General features: G+C 42.7%; 1 long non-coding RNA gene across 1 annotated transcript in view; it reads left to right on the forward strand.

Annotated features, from left to right (window-relative positions):
• Positions 1-24,238, forward strand: part of LOC140732797 (uncharacterized) — a 39,741-nt gene extending 15,503 nt beyond the window's left edge. The window contains exon 3 of the long non-coding RNA XR_012100139.1: positions 23,972-24,238. This is a non-coding gene — a long non-coding RNA (uncharacterized lncRNA). The remainder of the gene's footprint in view (positions 1-23,971) is intronic.
• Positions 24,239-24,533: the final 295 nt, after the last annotated feature.

Raw genomic sequence — 24,533 nt, forward strand, 5'->3', positions numbered from 1 at the left:
CTGACCCAGTGTGTGTGATGGGATGGTGTAGAGAGAGATTCACTCTGTGTCTGACCCAGTGTGTGTGACAGGATGGTGTAGAGAGAGATTCACTCTGTGTCTGACCCAGTGTGTGTGACAGGATGGTGTAGAGAGAGAGATTCACTGTGTGTCTGACCCAGTGTGTGTGACAGGATGGTGTAGAGAGAGATTCACTCTGTGTCTGACCCAGTGTGTGTGATGGGATGGTGTAGAGAGAGATTCACTCTGTGTCTGACCCAGTGTGTGTGACAGGATGGTGTAGAGAGAGCTTCACTCTGTGTCTGACCCAGTGTGTGTGACAGGATGGTGTAGAGAGAGATTCACTCTGTGTCTGACCCAGTGTGTGTGACGGGATGGTGTAGAGAGAGATTCACTCTGTGTCTGACCCAGTGTGTGTGACGGGATGATGTAGAGAGAGCTTCACTCTGTGTCTGACCCAGTGTGTGTGACAGGATGGTGTAGAGAGAGATTCACTCTGTGTCTGACCCAGTGTGTGTGATGGGATGGTGTAGAGAGAGATTCACTCTGTGTCTGACCCAGTGTGTGTGACGAGATGATGTAGAGAGAGCTTCACTCTGTGTCTGACCCAGTGTGTGTGACAGGATGGTGTAGAGAGAGATTCACTCTGTGTCTGACCCAGTGTGTGTGATGGGATGGTGTAGAGAGAGATTCACTCTGTGTCTGACCCAGTGTGTGTGACAGGATGGTGTAGAGAGAGCTTCACTCTGTGTCTGACCCAGTGTGTGTGACAGGATGGTGTAGAGAGAGATTCACTCTGTGTCTGACCCAGTGTGTGTGACGGGATGGTGTAGAGAGAGATTCACTCTGTGTCTGACCCAGTGTGTGTGACGGGATGATGTAGAGAGAGCTTCACTCTGTGTCTGACCCAGTGTGTGTGACAGGATGGTGTAGAGAGAGATTCACTCTGTGTCTGACCCAGTGTGTGTGATGGGATGGTGTAGAGAGAGATTCACTCTGTGTCTGACCCAGTGTGTGTGACGAGATGATGTAGAGAGAGCTTCACTCTGTGTCTGACCCAGTGTGTGTGACGGGATGGTGTAGAGAGAGATTCACTCTGTGTCTGACCCAGTGTGTGTGATGGGATGGTGTAGAGAGAGATTCACTCTGTGTCTGACCCAGTGTGTGTGACAGGATGGTGTAGAGAGAGATTCACTCTGTGTCTGACCCAGTGTGTGTGATGGGATGGTGTAGAGAGAGATTCACTCTGTGTCTGACCCAGTGTGTGTGACGGGATGATGTAGAGAGAGCTTCACTCTGTGTCTGACCCAGTGTGTGTGACAGGATGGTGTAGAGAGAGAGATTCACTGTGTGTCTGACCCAGTGTGTGTGATGGGATGATGCAGAGAGAGATTCACTCTGTGTCTGACCCAGTGTGTGTGATGGGATGATGCAGAGAGAGATTCACTCTGTGTCTGACCCAGTGTGTGTGACGGGATGGTGTAGAGAGAGAGCTTCACTGTGTGTCTGACCCAGTGTGTGTGACAGGATGGTGTAGAGAGAGAGCTTCACTGTGTGTCTGACCCAGTGTGTGTGACAGGATGGTGTAGAGAGAGATTCACTCTGTGTCTGACCCAGTGTGTGTGATGGGATGGTGTAGAGAGAGATTCACTCTGTGTCTGACCCAGTGTGTGTGATGGGATGGTGTAGAGAGAGCTTCACTCTGTGTCTGACCCAGTGTGTGTGACAGGATGGTGTAGAGAGAGATTCACTCTGTGTCTGACCCAGTGTGTGTGATGGGATGGTGTAGAGAGAGAGCTTCACTGTGTGTCTGACCCAGTGTGTGTGATGGGATGGTGTAGAGAGAGATTCACTCTGTGTCTGACCCAGTGTGTGTGACAGGATGGTGCAGAGAGAGCTTCACTCTTGTCTGACCCAGTGTGTGTGATGGGATGGTGTAGAGAGAGAGATTCACTCTGTGTCTGACCCAGTGTGTGTGATGGGATGGTGTAGAGAGAGATTCAGTCTGTGTCTGACCCAGTGTGTGTGACGGGATGGTGTAGAGAGAGATTCACTCTGTGTCTGACCCAGTGTGTGTGATGGGATGGTGCAGAGAGAGCTTCACTCTTGTCTGACCCAGTGTGTGTGATGGGATGGTGTAGAGAGAGATTCAGTCTGTGTCTGACCCAGTGTGTGTGACGGGATGGTGTAGAGAGCGATTCACTCTGTGTCTGACCCAGTGTGTGTGATGGGATGGTGTAGAGAGGGAGCTTCACTCTGTACCTGATTCAGTGAGTGTGTGAGGGGATGTTGTGGACAGGAGGATCTCACTTTTGCCTGGCCCTGAGAGTGTGTGTGATGTTTTTGATCACATCTATCCTCTGCAAACACAAGCCACCACAATCTTTTGAGAGAGGATTACTGTCCAGTGCCTGATCCCAGGGACAGAACAGTTACTCCAAGGACTGATCCGAAAGGTGGAAAAAGTTGGCGTGTTCGACATCCGTTACCAAAGTGTGAGAGGACATTGAGTCTGGCGCCCACTCCCAGAGGGAGAGATGGTGGTGTGTCTGACACCCAGTCCCAGGAGGGGCAGGCCATATGTTGGCCATTTGCTTCTCACCCCTTGCGCCTCATTGCAGGCCTGGCCAAAGAGTGACCCTGTGAATCCCAAAGTGCATTCTTCCTACAGCACACTTCCCGCCTCCCATGGGAAATCGCTGTGCACTCCCTCTCCCCTATCATTACACTGACCGGGACTGTGCTCCTGGTGTGATATGACCCAGGAATACAGGGACTGGATCAACAAACAGTGTTCTGAGAATCAGAGACTTGGCATCAGTTGAAGAGCTAGCGTTATCTCATGTCTCATAAGAGAAGATTAAAAAAAAATTAGGGAATATATCAAAATAGAAGCAGGTAAGCAGCTGCTATTACTGAGTTACTGCACATTGGTTATAAGAGGGTGGGGCAGTATGTCCTGCCTCTGGGTGTGTTGAATTCTTGGATAACTCAATCCCAGAGTTTCTTTGGGGAACATCAAATGGGAATGTCCTTCAGCTTATGATGTAAGTAAGACTGAAAGAGTACAGAGAGAACTTACAAGGATGGTGCCAGGTCTGAGGGACATGAGTTACAAGGAAAGATTGAATAGTTTAGGACTTTATTCTTTGGAATGTAGAAGATTGAGGAGAGATCTTGATAGAGGTATGCAAAATTATGTGGAGTATAGATAGGGTAAATGCAAGCAGGCCTTTCTACTGAGGTTGGCTGGGACTACAACTAGAGGTCATGGGTTAAGGGTGAAAGGGGAGAAGTTTTAGGGGAACATGAGGGGAAACTTCTTCACTCAGAGAGTCATGAGAGTGTAGGATGATCTGCCAATGCAAGTGGTGCACACAAGCTCATTTTCAATCTTTCAGAGAGATTTGGATAGGTGCATGGACAGCAGAGGTACAGTAGGCTATGGTCCCGATTCAGGTAAATGGGAGTAAGCAGTTGAAGTGGTTTGGCATGGACTAGATGGACCGAAGGGCCTGTTTCTGAGCTCTACTTTTCTATGGCTCTATGACTCTATGTGGTACTAAACTAATTAAACTAATAGCTAAATTCTTAACTAAACTAATTCCTTCTGCCTGAACAGGATCCATATTCTCTGAACGTTCATGAGTATATCTATGAGTTTTCTTGCCACCTCTATCATATCTATCTCTTCTACCATCCTTGGCAGTGCATTCCAGGCACCCACTATTCTCCTTGCAGAAATTATCCCACATATCTCCTGTGAACTTACCCCTCTCACTTTAAATGCATGATATAAAGCATTAGACAACTGCATTTTAGTGAGGAATCCTTCTGCTTGTCTACTCAATGCCTCACGTAATCTTATGCATTTCTTTTAGTTTTCCCTCAGTCTTTATCACTCGAGAGAAATCAACTCAAGATGTCCAGCTTCTTCTGGTGGATAATGCCCTCTTATCCAGACAGCATCCCAACATTCTTGTTGCCCCTCTGTAAGAGTAGAACATTGAATAGCCTGTAGTAAAGGCAGAAATGTTTTGAGTGTGTGCAAATTGGTCAAGATACGTTGGCAGTTCTTATTTGGGGTGGAGTTAATTTTCTGGATGGTGGTTATAATAGGGGGTGGAGGAGGATGGTGATCAGAATCACAAAGAGTGCAGGAGAGGGACAGGCACAGTCAGGAACATGCAGTTTTTCTTCCACTCTTACTTCCCAAAGGGTTTAATTTTGGTGGAGAACTCACAGACAAACAGCATGAGCAGTAACACAAAAATTTCCAAAGTGTGTCAAAGAACAAAGTGTTAGGTCAAGGGATCTATCAGCTTCTTGAATAACATCTCTGCTGCAGTCTCATGTTGTTTACAGTGGAACAGGAATAAAGGGAGTTTCACTCTTTGTTTGACCCTGGAAGTGTGTTTTGGGATGTTGTGGAGGCAGCTTCACTCTGTGTCTGACCTAAGAAGTGTGTGATGGGATGTTGTGGAGGGAGCTTCACTGTGTCTGACCCCAGGAGTGTGTGATGGGGCAGTGTAGAGAAAGCTCCACTCTGCCTGATCCAGGGAGTTTGCGATGGAAAGGTGTAGAGGAAGCTTTTTACTGCTTCCCATTTACATTGAGAACTTAAGACTGGCTCTTGTTTACAACCAGAAACTAAATAAAGAAACACACACAAAATGCTGGTGGAACACAGCAGGCCAGGCAGCATCTATAGGGAGAAGCGCTGTCCACGTTTCGGGCCAAGACCCTTCATCAGGCTTCTCCCTATAGATGCTGCCTGGCCTGCTGCGTTCCACCAGCATTTTGTGTGTGTTGCTTGAATTTCCAGCATCTGTAGATTTCCTCATGTTTGACTAAATAAAGAATATTAGTTGGAAGTTTAACTTACTCAAAAACAACTGTTGTTGTTTGTAAGTGTTAGCTGCTGTGTTTAGATCGATGAGCTTGGCAAAAAACAAGAGGCCCCCTGACCCAAAGACAGTGAATATCCATCACACCCAGAGGGATAGGCATGTTTGATGGATGCTCCCAGAAGTGGGAAGAGGATGGTGTGCCTGATGTCCAATCCAAGATGTTGAGAAGACAGTGTGTCTGACTCCCAGTCCCAGACATTGAGAGGACAGCGTGTCTGATGCCCTTAAAATGTATATTAAATCATGGAAAAATTTATATTGAGTTCAAGAACAAGACGTCATGCCACAGTTATGTTATAATCTTAGTTAGGCAACATTTGGAATACTGCATGCATTTCTGGTCACCATGCTAAACCAAAGAGGTGTGGAAAAGATTCACAAGGATGTTGCTGAGACTAGAGGGCTTATGTTATGAGGAGAGACTGGACAGGCTAAGTCTGTTTTTTTTTCTGGATTGCATGATGGGGACGTATAAAATCATTAGACAGGGTAGATAGACAGTGTCTGTTTTCCAAGACAGATATGTCTAAAACTAGAGGCCATTGGTTTAAGATTAGAGGGAGGAATCTGAGGGATTAATGTTTCAGTCAAAGAGTTGCTGGTAACTGGAATGAGCTGCTAAAGGGGGTATAGATTGCTTGCATTGTTAACTATCCATCGACCGTACCATCGATTGCTGGACATTGTCACTCAGGGTCTTTGACTATATATGTGATTTTTTTTCTTTTGAGTGAATATGCTTCTTTCCACAATATTTTGAATTATGTTACTCATATTTTTTAATGACTGCTTGCTACTTTGAATGTTTTGTCCCTTGGCCCCTGAGGAACGCTGTCTTGTTCAGCTGTGTCTGTGTACGGTTTGAATGTTAATTAAATTTGATTTGATTGATGTGGAGTGTGTGCTCAGTGGTCACTTCATTAGGCACACCTGTACACCTGCTCGTTAATGCAAATACCCAATCAGCCAATCATGTGGCAGCAGCTCAATGCATAAAAGCATGCAAACATTGTCAAAGTTTAGTCGTTGTCAGACCAAACATCTGAAGGGGAAGAAATGTGACCTAAGCGACTTTGTCCATCCAATGAAGTTGGTTGGTGCCAGACAGGGTGGTTTGAGTATCTCAGGAACTGATGATCTCCTGTAATTTTCACAACAGTCTCTAGAGTTTAGAGAGAATGATGTGAAAAACAAAACAAAAAATATCTAGTGAGCAACAGCTCTGTGGGCAAAAATATCTTGTTGAGAGAGGTCAGAGGAGAATGGCCAGACTGCTTCAAGCTGACGGGAAGGCAACAGTCACCACACATTTCAATAGTGGTGTGCAGAAGAATGTCTCTGAACACACAACATGTTGAATCATGAACAGACACTCAGTGCCTTATAAAGTAGTCACTGACTGTACATAGACAAGCATGATGTTTGGTGTGGATGTGGCCGGCTGATGCACAACTCTAAATGATATCATAGTGTTAACAATGCCAGTTTTCTAGCAGATTCAGTTCCCAGAAGAACTGCAGTGTGGTTCTTCAATGACTGCAACTTGTCAGAGCTTGCAAAAGTCATATTGACTTTTTCCGATTTGCAACAAACCATCATTTAAATATATCCAAATCTTTGCATTTATTATCTATCTTATTATATATCCTTGAATCCAAATTAATCTGTGACAAGACATTGTACTGAAATTACATTTAACTTTATGTGATATAATACTTAAAGCATGTATATAGAAATTGGAGTTGCCTCTTATTTGGATATATTAGTATCTATTTCAGTCTCCTGAAAATTTTCATCAAAGTGAGCACAAACTGTGAAAAGTAGTGCTATGGTGTTTTGCAGACTAACTCATTGGCAAAGTGAGATGTCTCTACAGAGTTAGTAACTGTTGTGACATTGCTGATTAGACTGCTGGGAAGTTCGGTAGCATCTAAAGATCATTTTTTGTTGCAGCCACAGTACAGCAGCAGGCTGTCACAGAGAGGTAGATAAGCAGAGGGGAGGGGAGTATGGACCTTCCCCACTCCATGTCGTGAGCTGGACTCAGTGTCCTATGTTGCAAGCTGCCCCAAGCTGTGAACAGTTAAATGAATGCTCTTGTTCATGGAGATCCAGCCTGTAGCTCATGAGTGATTGTATAACTAAAGGTCGTGATCAGTGAGGAGTAGTCTAGAGGTTATTTAACCCATTGTCTGCCATTGTAATGTGAGGCCGCAATGCTGTGGCGAATATGGATGGGACAGTGCGGACCCTTTCATTGCCGTCACTTTCCTGAACAATACACGATGCACTGTTGGCTTTTCCATGAGTTAAAATATAGCTGGCAATATAGGAAACATACAGTGTGTAACCCGTGACATCCTTAACTGTGCAATCAATGCCGGACAAACATTAACCATACCAAGGTGGATCTTGGCCAGATGCACTGTGTCAGTTTCTTAATCATCAGTAAACCATCTGGAAATTATCACTGGAGTGACTGACCATAAACATCTCTCTATTTGATAACTTTAGTGAGATAAAGTAGTAGAGTAAAACTGAAAATGGAAAACAATCTATTTTAAAGCATTAAAAAATACTATAGATGCAATTAAGCAAGGCCTGGACAAGTGTGTAACTCCTGTAGAAATGTATCTTCTGTGGCTTTGTCAAATTTCAAAGCACCTTCACTATACACAAACTGAAAGAATCAATTCTCATTTTCCAAGGCACCAACAGAAACTGCAATTAAAATGAACAAGAATATAAAGGAGAGGGAAATGTCACAGGAACTTCTGTGGGCAGTGGTGCAATCAGTCGAACCAAGCTCATCTGCAGCCAGACTCACTCCATCTTTAAAGCAAAGAATTGCCAACAGTTCTCTCAAACATGGTGAATAGTTTTTGAAAAGAAGCCATTACTCAAAGACCAATGGAGACCCACCTGTCTAGATAGGTTAAAGTTATCTATAGTGAGTGGTTTCTTCACCTCTTTTGCAGTCCATTGGAGAGATACAGACAGGTAAATGTGGGACCCAAGGAGATCAAAATAAAGTATGTGCATTTTACTTAAAAACTCTTCATAGGCTGCCTTGGTGTACAGTATAGACTGTGCATGATATGTCATAAATTACATCATTGATATAACATACAGTATACTACACTTTTATCAAAATATTTAGACTGATTCAAAATATTCAGTAACTTTAGAAATATTTTTACAGCACAGGATGTCATGTTGGATCCATGCTGGCTCCCAGCAGAGCAATCCCATCAGTTCCATAAGACCATGAGACACAGGAGCAGAATTGGGCTATTTGGCCCATTGAATCTGCTGCATCATTCCATCATGGCTGATTTATTATCTCTCTGAACCCCATTCTCTTGCCTTCTCTCTGTAAGCTTTGACACCTTTATTAAAGGCCTTTGATCCTTGTTAATCAAGAACCTGTCAACCTCCTCTTTAAATACATCCAATGAATATAGGCCTCCACAGCTGTATGTAGCAACAAGTTCCACAGATTGACCAACCTCTGACTAAAGAAATTCCTCTTCATCTCTGCTCTAATGGGATGTCCTTCTATTCTGAGTTTGTGCCCTCTGATCCTAGACTCTCCCATTATTGTAACATTCTCTCCACGTACACTCTATTTAGACCTTTCAATATTTGACATGTTCCAATGAGATCTTGCCCTCACTATTACTGAGTTCCATTCCCTCTTTTCTTAATCAACCTGTAGCCTAGCGACTAATTCTCTTTCACCTGACATCAGCCTCATCAGCAATTTAGGGTTAATTTATAATTGAAAATTAAGCTACACATACGTTTGGGATGTGAGATGAAACCAGAGCACTAGGCAGTGACTAGCGGTATACCGCAGCGACTGCTGCTGAGAGTTTGTTACTTGTGGTATATGTTAATAACTTTAATACGAATGTAGGAGAAATGATTAGTAAATTCAGGGATAACACAAAAATATCATGGTGTTTAAAGCTGCAGCAGGGCATAAATCACTTGGAAAGCTGGTTGGAGTTTTGGCAGATGGAATTTAATCCTGACAAGTGTGATGTAATGTATTTTGGGAAGTCAAATAGGACATGGAAATATACAGTAAATGGAAGGTCTCTAAGAAATGTAGATGAACAGAGAGACCCAGGGATCCAAGTCAAATGTTTCCTCAAAGTGGTAACACAGATGGATAGAATGACAAAGAAGGCATACAGAATGCTTGCCATCATAAGCTGTGGCATAGAATATGAGAGTTGGGACAATATACTGTGACTTTATAAAACAGTGGCTATGCTGTGCTTGGAGTATTGTGTGCAGTTCTGGTCATTGCACAGTAGGAAGGATGTGATGGTTCTGGAGAGAGGGCATAGGAGATTCTTGGACAGGAAGACTTTAGTTATAAGGAAGAATGGGATAATTTCGGCATGTTTTCTCTAGATCAAGGAGGCTGAGACGTGACCTGATAGAAGAATAAAAGATTATGAGAGGCATAGATAGTGTAGATAGTCAAAATCTTTTTACTGTGGAGGGGTATCAAAAACAACAAGGCATGGTGCATGCTTTTAACATGAGAGGTACGTGATTTAAAGGAAATCTTAAGAATAAGTTTTGTTTATATAGAGAGTAATTGATATTTGGAACACATTGCTAGAGGAGGTGGTTGACTCAGATACAATTACTATGTTTAAGAACCATTTAAACAATTAAATTAGCAAGAATTATAAGTAATGAAAACAACTGGGATTTGTGCAGATGCACGTAAAGGTTGGAATTGGCATGGTGGGCTAAGTGGCCTGTTTTGTGCTGAAAGACACTATGACCCTCTAAGTATATGACTTTCAACCTCTACAGATATAGGGACAACACACACACACCACCCAAGAGTACCTGAACTTTGATCTCCAAGGCAGCAACACTGACTAAAAGGCTGCCCCAGTGCTGATGAAGGATCTCAGAACATCAACTATTTATTCCCCTCTATAAATGCTGCCTGACTTGCTGACTTCCTCCAGCATTTTGTGTGTTGCTCAATATTTCCAGTATCTAGAAAATCTCTTATGTTTGTGATTTTCTGTCCTAGTTTTCATTATTTCTGTGATCTTTGTGATACATGCAAATTCTCCTGATATCATTAGATAATTCCACCTCTGGAGTCGATTGTTATCTCATTTGGACTCCTGGAAGAAAACTTGTATATCTGTTCTCACAATTGTGGGATTTATTTTAAGAATATTCTTGCTCTTAGTTAATTCAATTGCCTTTCAGAACTTTTCTAAATCTCTATAAACATTCACTGTAATATTAACTAGATAATTTTTAGATCCAAGCTGACTAAACCTTGTGGTTTTATGACTTTTCAACGGTCTTTTCTCACCTTTCTTTTCAGACTGGGAAGACCAAGACTCAGCCCTATCATGACCTTTCTGGCCATCTGCATTTCTGCAGGACAGTGTCCTGTTACACATTGTGGCATTGTTCTTACAGCTTAGGGAAATGCTCAAAATTAGTATTTCATGGTGATGTTCAATTGATATGTAATGACGTTTAATGCCTTCTTTGCTGTGTAAATTGGCATTTCTGTTTCCCCATTTGAAGCTAAGTGGTAAGGAGAACTGAAAGGGATTTATTCTACTGGCTTCATAAACTAAAGTGATCTAAGTTGTTTACCAATTTTATTTGCAATTTCTTCTCTAAGACTATATATACCAAAAATAGATCTTTGATTCCTGTATTATGCATTCCGTAGTGATGCATGACCATATCCGCTTAACTTCTGATGTTTTGAATACTTACAACTCATTTAACCATTGGTGTTTAGGACAACAATGAAGGTCCTCTATCTCTGGCATTGTACTGGACTTCCTTCATTGTCCTAATAGCTTCCTTTTGGTTTTCACTACTGTCAACCATGCAAGTCCAGAGTGGAGACTCAGGAACACTGTCTCACTCAAATGTAGGATTCTCCATTGCTGTTTCCAATAACACTTTTCTGTTACCAGTCAGGGTTGTTAGCCCTAAACTGAACCCCTGAACCTGGAGGACCAGTGGACTTCTCTTAGTCTGGCCTCTAGCCTCAGAGGGTGACATGGGTGACCTTACAAAGAGCTAAAGTATAAAGCCCTGTCTCCAGCCAATGTTGCTGTCTGAGTAATTGAGAAAAGCAAGCTTCCCAGCCATGACAAGGTTGTGGTCCTCTTGGAGGAACGCTTTGAATGATAGGACATAAGTAGTAAAAAGTTATTCACACTAATGGGTATGGAGCCACTGGTGTTCTTGTAGAATTCTTCCGCAGGTGCTTTAGGCAGCTTGCTTTGCGGTTCTGTCATGGTGTGTATCAACTGGCCAGATCTTCTACATCTTTGGTGAAAGACAAATCGCCCAGCCACTGATTTCATATTTATTATCAATTTTTCTTACAACAACCTTGCCTTGCATTTCTTTCAATATCACTGCAGTTTATTTCCATTTTATGCAATGTTAGTTGTTGAACAATTCAGTACACCCGTGATTGCATAACAAGAGCTTAGGCGCTTTTGAGACTTTATCGCATACTGCAATCATAATGATCTATTACGCAGTTGGCAGGGGCCAATAAAAAGAAGTGAAGTGTAAGCAGAGCGGCCATTGTGTGAGTGGACAGTGTTAGAGCGGACTGGTGTTGGCTCAACAGGTTTAGGCAAGAACAAGCTTGGGCAAGTACAGGCAGAGGTTCTAAGTAAGATTCTAGTAACTTTTTATTTGTCAATACATAGCTCGTGCACTGAGAATGGGTCCAGAGTTCATGATATGTTTCTTGCAAGAGATGTGGAAACTTTGGGAGACCAACAGTCTCTCTGATACCTACATAGATGACAACAGGCTCAATACCTTCTATGCTCACTTTGACTGTCAAAACTTGGAGGAAGTCTCACAAACTGCCACAACCTCCAATGACCCTGTGATTTTAGTCTCCAAGGCCAATGTGAGAGCATCCTTCGGGAGGGTGAACCCTTGGAAAGCATCTGGCCCAGATGGGGTACCTGGCTGAATAATCAAGAGCTGCCCTCATCAACTGGCTGGAGTGTTCACTGAGATCTTTAACCTCTCGCTTCATCAGTGAGCAACCTATATGCTTCAAGCAAGCTTCAATTATACCTGTGCCTAAGAACTCGATAACCCCTGCCCCAATGGCTATCTTCCAGTAGCACTTACATCCACAATGATGAAGTAGTTTGAGAGGTTGGTGATGAAACATATCAACTCCTGCCTGAGAAGTGACAAGTCCACAGCAGATGCCATTTCATTGGCTCTTCACTCAACTTTGGAACATCCAGACAGCAAAAGAATGCTCTTTATTGACTACAGCTCAGTGTTCAATACTATTATCCCCTCAAAATTAATCAATAAGCTTCAAATCCTTGGCCTCAGTACCTCCTTGTGTAATTGGATCCTTGATTTCCTCATTGCAGACCTCAGTTTAGATTGGCAACATCATCTTCTCCAAAATCTCCATCCACCCAGGTGCACCACAAGGCTGACTGCTTATCCCCCTGTTCTATTCACTTTAAAGTTATGACTATATGGCTAAGCACAGCTCCAATGCCATATTTAAGTTTGCTGAGAGCACCACCGACATAAGCCAGAACAAAGATGATGATAAACCAGCATATAGGAAGGAGATTAAAATCTGGCTGAGTGGTTATTGACTTCAGGAGGAGAAAACCAGAGGTCCACGAGCCAGTCCTCATCAGGGGATCAGAGGTGGAGAGGGGCAGCAATTTTAAATTCCTCAGTTTCATCATTTCAGACGATCCATCCTGGGTCCAGCAAATAAGAGCAATTAAGATAACGTTGCAATAGTCATGGAGGGTTTTCATAGGCAGGCAGATGCTGGATCCCAACAGAGGGAATTTGTAGAATGCCTACACTCTGGCCTTTTAGAGCAGCTTGTGGTTGAGCCTGCTAGGGAAACAGTAATTCTGGATTAGGTGTTATGTAATGACCCTGATTTGATTAGGGAGCTTAAGGTAATGGAGCCCTTAAGAGACAATATTCATAATATGATAGAAATCACCTTGCAGTTTGAGAAGGAGAAGCAAAAATTGGATTTATCAGTGTTACAGTGATTTATAGGGAATTACTGAGGTATGAGAAAGGAGCTGGCCAAAGTTAATTGGAAGGGGACACCAGCAGGGATGATGGCTGAACAGCATTGGCTGGAGTTTCTGGGAGCAATTCATTAGGCACAGGAAAGATACATCCAAAGATAAGGGAAGTCAAAAACAGCATAAAAGCAAAAAAGAGGGCATGTACATTAGTGGGAAGGTAGAGGATTGGGAAGTTTTTAAAAAAACACCAGAAGGCAACTAAAAAATCCATAAACAGAGAAAAGATTAAATATATTGAGTAAACTCGCCAATAATATAAAAAAGGATGCAAAGATGAAACTTAGACCAGTGACCAATCCAGACATCGGAAGTTTGAGAGTAGGGGATTTCACTCAGGTCCTCTGTTCGAGTAGAAAAAGGGAGCAGCAAGTTGTGGCAGCATAACAGAGGTTTGACCATTGACCAATCCACGTTTGAGATTGATTAGCAAGAGCAAATTAAAGCCGGGGCAAGTGCAGCAGCCATTGTCTGAGTAAACAGAGTCAGGGTGGTGATCTCGAGGCTTTAGCTCTTTGAAGCTTCAGTGAGGAGAGACTTCATCCAGAGAAACCAAAGAGAAGTAAAGTTCTAGATTAAGTTTTTTTTTCCATTCCCTTGTTTATATCTGCTCAGCTCGTGCAGTGGAAATGCTAGGCACTATAGTGGAATACTCCTCCTGCAGGATGTGGGCAGGCAGACCTCCAGTGTCCCTGAGCACTACAACCACGAGAGTGCACAAAGCTGCAGCTTTTAGCAATCCACGTTAAGGAGTTGGAGCTGGAACCGGATGAACTCCAGATCATTCAAGAGACTGAGGGTGTGATAGATAGGACATACAGAGAGGTAGTTACACCCAAGGTACAGGATGGTGGAGACTGGGAAGGTGAAATGGAGCCAGTGCAGTGTATCCCCCTCAACAACAGCTATATCACTTTGAATACTGCTGGTGGGAGTGAACTAACCGAGGAAAGTCACAGTCACAGTGTCAGGTCTCTGGCACTCAGTCCGGCTCTGTGGCTCAGAAGGGAAGGGAGGAGAAGAGGCATGCTGTGGTTCATTAGTTAGGGGAATGGACAGGAGGTTTTGTACACGAGAATTAAATTCTTGGATGGTACGTTGGGTTCGGGATATCTCTGACCGAGTCCTCAGTATTCTTAAGTGGGAAGTCATTGTCCATGTAGGTACCAATGACATGGATAGGATGAGGTTCTGCAGAGGGAATTCAGGGAGTTAGTTGCTAAGTTAAAGGGCAGGACCTCCAGGGTTGTGATCTCAGGATTGCTACCCATGTTATGAGCTAGTGAGGCCAGATTATACAGATTTAATATGTGGCTAAGGAATTGGTGCAGAAGGGAAGGCATAAAACTTTTGGATCACTGGACTGTCTTCCAGGGAAGGTGGGGCTGGTACAGAAGGGATGGTTTGCACTTGAACTGGAGGGCGACTAATATTCACAGACCACAGTTCGTGCAGCTTCAGAGCTGTGTGTCAGACATGGCTATAAGCAGCACTTGGGCCCCACAGGGGTCTGTATTGGCTCCCTTCCTGTTTACCCTGTGTACCTCGGACTTTAGATACAACACTGAGCCCTGACATCTGCAGAAATTCTCTGATGACTCAGCAATAGTCGGTTGTATAAGGGTAAGATGGGAGGATGACGACAGGGCCCTGGTGGAGGACTTTGTTGAATGGTGCAAGCTGAATCATCTGCAGCTCAGTATCAATAAGACAAAGGAGACAGTGATGGACTTTAGGAAGACTAAGCCTGCATTGTTTGCTGTTGCTATTGATGGTGAGGACGTGGATGTGGTGACGATTTACAAGTACCTGGGGAGTGCACCTGATGACAGACTTGAGCACAGAGGCTGTGTTCAAGAAGAGCAAGAGTTGCCTCTACTTCCTGAGGAGACTGAGGTCCTGTGGAGTATGCAGGCCTCTCCTTCACATGTTCTACCTGTCTGCTGTTGCCAGTAAAATCTTCTATGCGGTGGTGTGTGGAGCAATGGCATCAACATGAATGATGCCATCAGGCTCAATAAACTGATCAGAAAGGCTGGTTCTGTTATAGGAGTCAAACTGGACTCACTGGAGGTTGTGGTAGAACAAAGGACCCTCCAAAATCCTGGCAATTCTGGACAATGTTTCTCACCCTCTGCATGCCACCTTGGCTGAACAGAGGAGCACTTTTAGTAATAGACTAACACAACTGTGTTGCTCCAAAGAGCGCTATATGAGATCATTCTTACCCTCAACCATCAGGCTCTATAATGAGTCAACCTATATCCGGAGAAGTGATCTTGTAATCTTTGACTTGTAAGTCTTATTTTTCTAAGGTAATTTATTTTTATTCTTTCTTATTTCTCTTCTAATATTTGAATATCTGTGCACTTGTAATGCTACAGTGACACTGTAATTTCCTTTGGGATCAATAAAGTATCTATCTATCTATCCTAGCAGGAAGGTTTGTTAATGCCACATGATGGGGTTTAAAGTAGGTTTTCAGGGGATGAGAACCAGAGTATCAGAACAGTCAGTGCAGAAGTTGTGGAGGCAGATGTTGCTAAGGCCTCAGACATGGCTGGAATCAAAAGGCTGGGCATGGTGCGACTGGTGTCCTCAGCTGCGTATATTTCAATGCAAGAAGTATCATAGGAAAGGTGGATGAGCTCAGGGCTTGGACCAACACCTGGAATAATGACATTGTAACCATTAGTGAGATTGGTTGCAGGAGAGCAGGACTGGCAACTCAATATTTCGGGGTTCTGTTGTTTTAGATGTGACAGAGCAGGAGGGATTAAAGGAGGAGGGATGGTGTTACTAGTCGGGGGAAAATGTCACGGCAACGTTCCATCAGGATAGACTGAAAAACTCAACTAGTGCAGCATTATGGGTGGAACTGAGAAAGAAGAAAGGTATGACCATGTTAATGGGGCTATATTACAGACTATCCAACAGTCGTAAGGATTTAGAGGAACAAATTTGTAAAGAGATAACAGGCTGTTGTAAGAAACAAAAGGTTGTTATAGTAGGTCATTTAAGCTTTCCACATACTGATTGGGACACCCATAGGTAAAAGGACTAGATGGGATAGAGTTTGTCAATTTTGTTCAGGAAAGTTTCTTTCATCGGTTCATAGAAGTACGTAGGGAAACACATTGCATCCAGTGACCACAATCTATTAGTTTCAGTGAATATGCAAAGAGAAAAGTCTGGTCAGTGGGTTCAGATTCTACAATGGAGAAGGGCCAATTTTGAAGGTATAGGAAATAATCTGGCAAGTATGGATTGGGACTGGCTGCTTTTTGGCAAATCTGTACTTGGCAAGTAGGGGCCTTCACAAATGAAATTTTGAGAGTACAAAGCTTGTTTGTGCCTGTCAGAATAAAAGGTGAAGATAATTGTAGGGAACCTCGGTTTTCAAGAAATATTGAGGGTGTTGGTTAAGAGAAAATAGGAGGTGCCGAGCAGCTATAGGCAGGTAAGAACTAATGGAGTACAAGAAAGGCAAGGGAACTCTTAAGAAAGAAATCAGGAAGACTCAAAAAAAGCAGTAAGTTGCTCTAAGAGATAGGATGAAGGAGAATCTACAGGTAGGTTAAGAGCAAAAGAATCTAAAGGATTTTACAGAGTAAAAGGATTGCTTGGGACAAAATTGGTCCTCTGGAAGACCAGAATGGTAATCCCATGTGTGGAGTCAAAACAGGTGGGGGAGATCTTAAATACATTCTTTGCATCTATACTTACTCAGGAGATGGATTCAGAGTCTATAGAAGTGAGGCCAAGTGGCATTAATTTCCTGGACCCTGTACAGATTACAGAGGAGGAGGTGTTAGCCACCCTGAGGCAAATCTGGGTGAATAAATTCCCAGGGTGATCCCTTGGGCCCTACGGAGTTAAGTACAGAAGCTGTTGGGGCCTTAGCAGAGATATTTAAAACATTCTTAGCGACAGGAGAGGTAACAGAGGATTGGAAGATAGCCAATGTTGTTCTGCTGTTTAAAAAAGGCTATAAACAGAAACCAAGAAATTATAGGCTGATGAGCCTGACATTAGTTGTGTGAAAGTTATTGGAAGGTATTCTAAAGGACCGGATATATGAGTATTTGGATAGACATGGACTGATTAAAAATTGTCTGCATGGATTTGTGCATGGTAAGTCATGTCTAACCAATCTTATGGAGTTTTTCAAGGAAGTTACCAGGAAAATGGGTGAAGGCAAGGCAATGGATGTTGTCAACATGGACTTTAGTAAGGCATTTGACAAGGTCCTGCATGGGAGGCTGGTTAAGAAGGTTCAGTCCCTCAGCATTCAAGATGAGGCAGTAAATTCAATTCGACATCGGTTTTGTGGGAGAAGCCAGAGAGTGATAGTAAGGGTTGCCTCTCAGACTGGAGGCCTGTGACTAGTGGTGTGTCGTAGGGATCGTACTGGGTCCGTTGTTGTTTGTTATCTATATGAATAATCTGGATGATAATGTGATTAACTGGATCAGCAAATTTGTAGATGACACCAAGATTGAGGGTGTGGTGGAGAGTGAGGAAAGCTATCATGGCTTCAGAGGGATTCGTATCAGCTGGAAAAATAAGCTGAAAAATGGCAGGTGGAATTTAATGCAGACAAGTGTGATGTTTTGCACTTCAGTAGGACCAACCATGTTTGGTCCTACACAGTGGATGGTAGGGCACTGAGGAGTGTGGTGGAACAAAGGGATCTGGGAATACAGGTACGGTACGTAATTCATTGAAAGTGGTGTCACAGGTAGATAGAGTCGTAAAGAAAGCTTTTGGCACTTTGGTTTTCCTAAATCAATGTATTGATTACAGAAGATGGGATGTAATGTTGAAGTTGTATAAGACATTGGTGAGGCTTAAGTTGGAGTATTGTGTGTAGTTCTGTTCACCTACCTACAGGAATGATATAAACTAAGAAGACTGTGCTGCTCCAAAGAGCACTATATGAGGTAATTCTTACCCTCAGCCATTAAGCTCTATAATGAGTCAACCTATAGCCGGGGAAGTGATGACCCCCTCCTGTTAGACTGTTTGAGGTAACTTATTTTTTATTCTTTCTTATTTCTCTTCTAATATTTGTATATCTGTGCACTTGTAATGCTACAGTGACACTATAATTTCCTTTGGGATCAATAAAGTATCTATCTATTTATCTATCTATCTAAACAAGTTTGAAAGAGTGCAAAGAAAATTTAGAAGAATGTTGCCAGGTCTGAAGGACCTGAGTTATATGGAAAAATTCAATAGGTTAGGACTGTATTCTTTAGAACATAGAAGATAGAAAGGAGATTTGATAGAAGTATACAAAATTATGAGGGGTATTGATAGGGTAAATCCAAGCAGGCTTTTTCTACTGAGGTTGGGTGGGACCTCAACCAGAGGTCATGGCTTAAGGATGAAAGGTGAGAAGTTTAAGGGAACATGAGAGGAAACCTCTTCACTCAGAGGGTCACGAGATTTTGGAATGATGTGCCAGCACAAGTGGTCCATGCAAACTCAATTTCAATGTTTAAGAGAAGTTTGGATAGATACATGAATAGTAGTGATATGGAGGGCTATGGTCCCAGTGCAGGTCAATGGGAGTGTGCAGTTCAAATGGTTTCAGCATCAACTAAATGGGCCAAAGGGCCTATTCTGTGCTGTAATTTTCTATGGCTCTGTGACTATGAATCTATGACAAAAAGTTTTTTCAGACACATAAAGAGTAATAGAGAGGTGAGAGTGGATATCAGATCATTGGAAAATGATGCTGAAGAGATTGTAATGGGGACAAAGAAATGATGGATGAACTTAATAAGTATTTTGTATGAGTCTTCACTGTGGATGACATTGGCGGTATGCCAGAAATACAAGAGTGTCATGGGACAGAAGTGAGTGTTGTGGTTATTACTAAGGAGAAGGTGCTTGGGAAGCTGATAAGTCTGGACCAGATGGACTACACCCCAAAATTCTGAAGGAGGTAGTTGAAGGGATTATGGAAGCATCAGTAATCATCTTTCAGGAATCACCAGATTCTGGCATGGTTCCTGAGGAATGGAAAATTGCAAATGTCACTCCACTCTTTAAGAATGGAGGGAAACAGAAGAAAGGAAATTATAGACCACTTAGCCTGACTTAAGTGGATGGAAAAATATTGGAGTCTATTATTAATGATGAGGTTTTGGGCTACTTAGTGACACATAACAAATAGGCAAAAGTTAGTATGGTTTCCTTAAGGGGGAAACCTTGCTGGACAAATCTGTTTGAATTCTTTGAGGAAATAACAGGCAGGATAGACAAAGTAGAGTCAGTCGATGTTGTTTATTTGGATTTTCAGAAGGTTTTTGACAAGGTGCAACACATGGGGTTGCTTAACAAGATAAGATTCCATTCTGTTACAGGGAAGATGCCAGCATGGATTGAAGATTGGCTGACTAGCAGGAGGCAGCGAGTGGAAATAAAGGGGGTCTTCCCTGGTTGCTTGCCAGTGATTAATGGTGTTCTGCTGTGATCGGTATTGGAACCACTTCTTAGTAATAGCCACAGCACTCACTTCTGTCCCCTGACACTCTCGCATATCTGGCATACTACCTGTGTCTTCCACAGTGAAGACTGATGCAAAATACTTATTAAGTTCATCCACTATTTCTTTGTCCACATTACAATCTTTTCAGTGTCATTTTCCAATGATCTGATATCTACTCTCACCTCTCTATTACTCTTTATGTATGTGTTGGTGTCAATGATTTGGATGATGGAATTGGTGGTTTTGTAGCCAAGTTTGCAGATGATATGAAGCCAAGTGGAAGGGCAGGTAGTGTTAAGGAAGCAGGGTATCTGCAGAAAGATTTGTCAGCTTGGGAGAATGGGTAAAGAAGTACGTGCATGGTCATGCACTTTGGTGGAAGGAATACATTAGGATACTTTCAACAGTGCATCTGCAGAGGTTTGTTAGAGTGTTTGGTCACATGCCAAATTTCCTTAAGCTTCTAAGAAATTAGAGGCCCTGGAAGGCTTTTTAAAAAATTGCATCTCCTGTACGTGCTGGGCCCAGGACAGGTCATCCCAGATGTTAATATCCAGGAATCTGAAGCTGCTCACTCCTTCCACCCCAAACCCACCAATGAGGATTGGTACATGGTTATACAACTTCCTTGTTCTGAAATCAATGATGAGCTCCTTGCTTTCATTGATGTTAAACACGATGTTGTTATTGTGGCACTGCTTAACCAGATGCTTGATTTCACTCCTGTATGTTGATTCATCACCTCCCCTGATCTGGCCAGCAGTCGTGATGTTGTCATGGAATTTATAGATGGTGTTGGAGCTGTGCTTAATCACACAGTCATGGGTGTAAAGAGAGTAGGAGGCTAAGCACAGCCTTGAGGTGCATTTATGTTGAAGACCAGTATGGAAAAAATACTGTTATTCATCTACTGAGATTAATGTTTGGGTGTTTTTGATTTGCTTTTTAGCTGGTTCCGCACAACATGATGGGTCAACAGGCCTGTTTCTGTACCGTACTGTTCTGGGTCCAATATGTTCTAAAGTAATATGCTGTTGGAACTCAGTGGACCATACTGCATCTACGGAGGGTCTATTATTAAGGATGAGGTTTTGGGGAACTTAGAGACTAATAACAAAATAAGTCAAAGTCAGCATGGTTTCTGTAAAGGGAAATCATGCCTGACAAATCTGTTAGAGTTCTTTTGAGGAAGTAACAAGCAGGGTGGACAAAGGATGTCACTTACTTGGATTTTCAGAAGGCATTTGATAAGATGCTGCACGTGAGGCTGCTTAACAAGATAAAATCCTATGGCATTACAGGAAAGATACTGGCGTGGTTAGAGGAATGGCTGACAGGCAGGAGACAAAGAATCAGAGTAAAAGTTGGTTGGCTGCCAGCAGCTAGTGGTGTTCCTCAGCAGTCAGTTTTGGGACCACTACTTTTCACATTGTTTATCAACGATTTGGATAATGGAATTGATGGCTTTGTGGCAAAGTTTTCAGACGATACGAAGATAGGTAGAGAGGTAGGTGCTGAGGAAGCAATAGGATTGCAGCAGGACTTAGAGAAATAGGGAGAATGAGCAAAAAAGTGGCAGATGGGATACAGTGTTGGGAAGTGTATGATAATGCATTTTGGTAAAAGCAACAATAGTGTGGACTAATATCTAAATGGGAAGAAGTTTCAAATTTCAGAGGTGCAGAGGAACTTAGGAGTCCCCGTGCAAGACTCCCAGAAGGTTAATTTACAGGTCAAGTCTGGGGTAAAGAAAGTAATTGCAAGGTTGGCATTTATTTCAAGGGGAATAGAATATAAAAGCAAGGAGATAATGCTGAGCCTTCATAAGACACTAGTCAGGCTGCACTAGGAGTATTGTCAACAGCTTTGGGCCCCATATCTCAGAAAGGATGTGTTGACATTGGAGAGAGTCCAGAGGAGGTTAACGAGGATGATTCTGGGAAGGAAGGGGTTAACATATGAGGAGTATTTGGCAGTTGTGGGCCTGTACTCACTGGAGTTTAGAAGAATGTAGCGGGGGGGGGGGGGAGAATTTCATTGAAATTTACTGAATGTTGAAAGGACTAGATAGTGTGGATATGGAGAGGATGTTCCCTATGGTGGGGGTATCCAGAACTAGAGGGCACAGCTTAAAAATTGAGTGGTGACCTTTTAGAACAGAAGTAAGGAGAATTTTTTTTTAGCCAGAGTGTAGTAAATCTGTGGAATGCTCTGCCACAGACTGCGGTGGAGGCCAAGTCCATGTATATATTTAAGGTGGAAGTTGATCGTTTCTTGATAGATCAGGGCACCAATGGAAATGGCAAGAAGGCAGGTGCATGGGGTTGAGTGGGATCCATGATCAGCCATGATGGAATAGCAGAGAAGACTTGATGGGCTGAATGGCCTAATTCTGCTCCTGTGTCTTATGGTCTTACTGAGGATTTTCTTATATTGCATTTGCTACTATGAATCGTCATTCTTTAATAGTTGATTAAGTGTCTAAATAAAATGTTCCTGTGGAACTGGATTGCCATTTTTAGATTCATAGAGTCGTAAAGAAATACACGATAGAAATAGAACTTTCAGCTCAATGTGTCCTTGCTGGCAATTAAGTTTTTGTCTATGTTCATTCCATTTTCCGGTACTCAACCATTAGATTTCTATGCCATAACACTTCAAGTGCTCAAACAAACACTTGCTAAGTGCTGTAAGAGTCCATTACACTCTCAGGCCAAGTGTTCCAGGCATTAATCACTCTCCTGGTACAAAAGTCCTTCCTCATGCCTCATTTCAATCTCCTCCTCACTCACTTAAACGCACACACTTTTGGTCCTAGACTGACGGGGAAAGTCACTTACTAACTACACTGCCTATGCCACATTTCTTTGAACTCCTCAGTCACGGTCATCTGTGGACTCATCCACTCCAAGCTAAACAAACCTAGCCTGTTCATTCCTTCCAACAGAGACAGTCCATCTCAGATAGCCTGGTGAATTCCCCCCCTAAGCCCTCTCCAGTACAATCACATCTTTCCTATCAAGTGGCAGCTAGAATTGCAATTAGTACCCTAGCTATGGTTTAACAAACATTTTATAATTTCATACCATAGCCTCCCAGGTCTTATATTCTATGCCCCAATTAGTGAGGGGAAGTATCATATATGTCTATCACTTTACTTACTTATGCTGCTGCCTTCTGGAATCATTAGACATGGGTCTTCATCCCTAAAATTCTTAGGGTCTCACCATTCTTTGTGTAGACCCACTCCTCTCTTGCCATTACTTTGCTCATTTTACCAGCTAATATTGTTCTGTAGCCCAAGTTTGCCCGCCTCACCATTAGCAACAGCACTGATATTCATATATTCAGATCAGAGCTCCTACATTCATATCTAAATCATACATATTTTTCTTTATATCTACATATCTATATATCATATATAGATGCATGTAAAGAAAATAGATCACCACAGGTCCCTACAGTACATCACTGGTCAAAGGCTTCCAATCGCAAACAACAGCCAACTATCATGCGATGTAGCCTTCTCCCTGATGGGAGTGGGTCAAATAGTCCATGAGCAGGGTGGGTGGGATCCTTCATCATGTTCCTCGTCCTTTTCTAGCACCTTTCTGTACATGTGTCCCTGATGGCAGTTAGGCTGGTGCCAGTGATGTGTCGGGCAGTTTTAACTACCCTTTGTGGAGTCTTCCTGTCTGCCACAGTGCAGTTTCCATCCCATGTAGTGATGCAGCATGTTAGGATGCTCTCCACTGACCATTTGTAGAAGGATGTGAGCACAGACCTGCATAGTCCAGCTGTCTTCAGCCTCTTCAGAAAATAGAGGCGTTCCAATACTTCACATTAGTGTTACCAAGTATGGGTGATGCACTTCCAAGTCTGTAATTTGGTGGTGGGGGGGGGGGTGGTAACCGGCATGTGCTGGTGTTGAACTTGTCCTTCTCAGTCCTGGATCTGGGAGGTGCAAATGACGTAACCTGGGTGAGAAATTGCAATGCATACTGCAGTCATTGCGTGAACTGTTCAAGGGAATGTATGTTAAAATATGGTGATAACCAAGATCCTGAATGGTACTGAGCCTCCTCAGAGTTGTTGGAGGTGCACCCTTCCTGCAAATGGTCATCATCCTTACCTGTGCTTTCTAAATAGTTGGTCATGAGGAAGTACATCTCTTGCAGCACGATACCCAGGCTCTGATCTGTTCTTGCGGACACAGTCCTAATGGGGCTGATCCAGCTGAGGTTTTGGTCAATATTAACCCCCAGGACATTGATGGTGGAGGACTCAGTGTCAATAATACTATTAAATGTCAGTTAAATGCTTTCTTTCTGGAGATAGATATGTATTGTCTAACATTTTAGTCAAATTAAAGTTAGTTTTAAAGTACATATATGTCTCGATATACTAACTTGAGATTTATTTTCTTGCAGGCATTCACAGATAAACAAAGAAATACAATAGAATCTGTGAAAAACTACACACAATCAAAAACTGACAAACAACAAATGTGCAAAAGAAGACAAGCTGTGAAAACTATAACTCAACAAACAGAGAAATAATAAATAAATAATACATAAGTAAATAAACAAACAAACAGATACATTACACGGAGAACCTGAGTTGTAGACTCCTTGAAAGTGAGTCCATCAGTTGTGGAATCAGTTCAGAGTTGAGGTGAATGAAGTTATCCACACTGGTCCAGGGGCCTGATGGTTCAAGGATAATAACTCTTCTTGAACCTGGTGGAATGGGAACTAAGGCACCTATGGTATCTCCAACCCAGAGACAGCAGTGAGAAGAGAGCCTGGCCCAGATGCTGAGGGTTCTTGGTGAAGGATGCTACTTTCTCGTGACAGCGCTCCGTGTAGATGAGCTCAATAGCGGGGAGGATTTTGCCTGCTATGGACTGGGCTTTATCCACCACTTTTTTGTAGACATTTCTGTTCTGGAATTGGTGTTTCCCTACCAGACCATCAAGCTTCCTGTCAGAAT

This window comes from Hemitrygon akajei, chromosome 9 (genome assembly GCF_048418815.1).
Source record: "Hemitrygon akajei chromosome 9, sHemAka1.3, whole genome shotgun sequence".
NCBI classification, from domain to species: Eukaryota; Metazoa; Chordata; class Chondrichthyes; order Myliobatiformes; family Dasyatidae; genus Hemitrygon; species Hemitrygon akajei.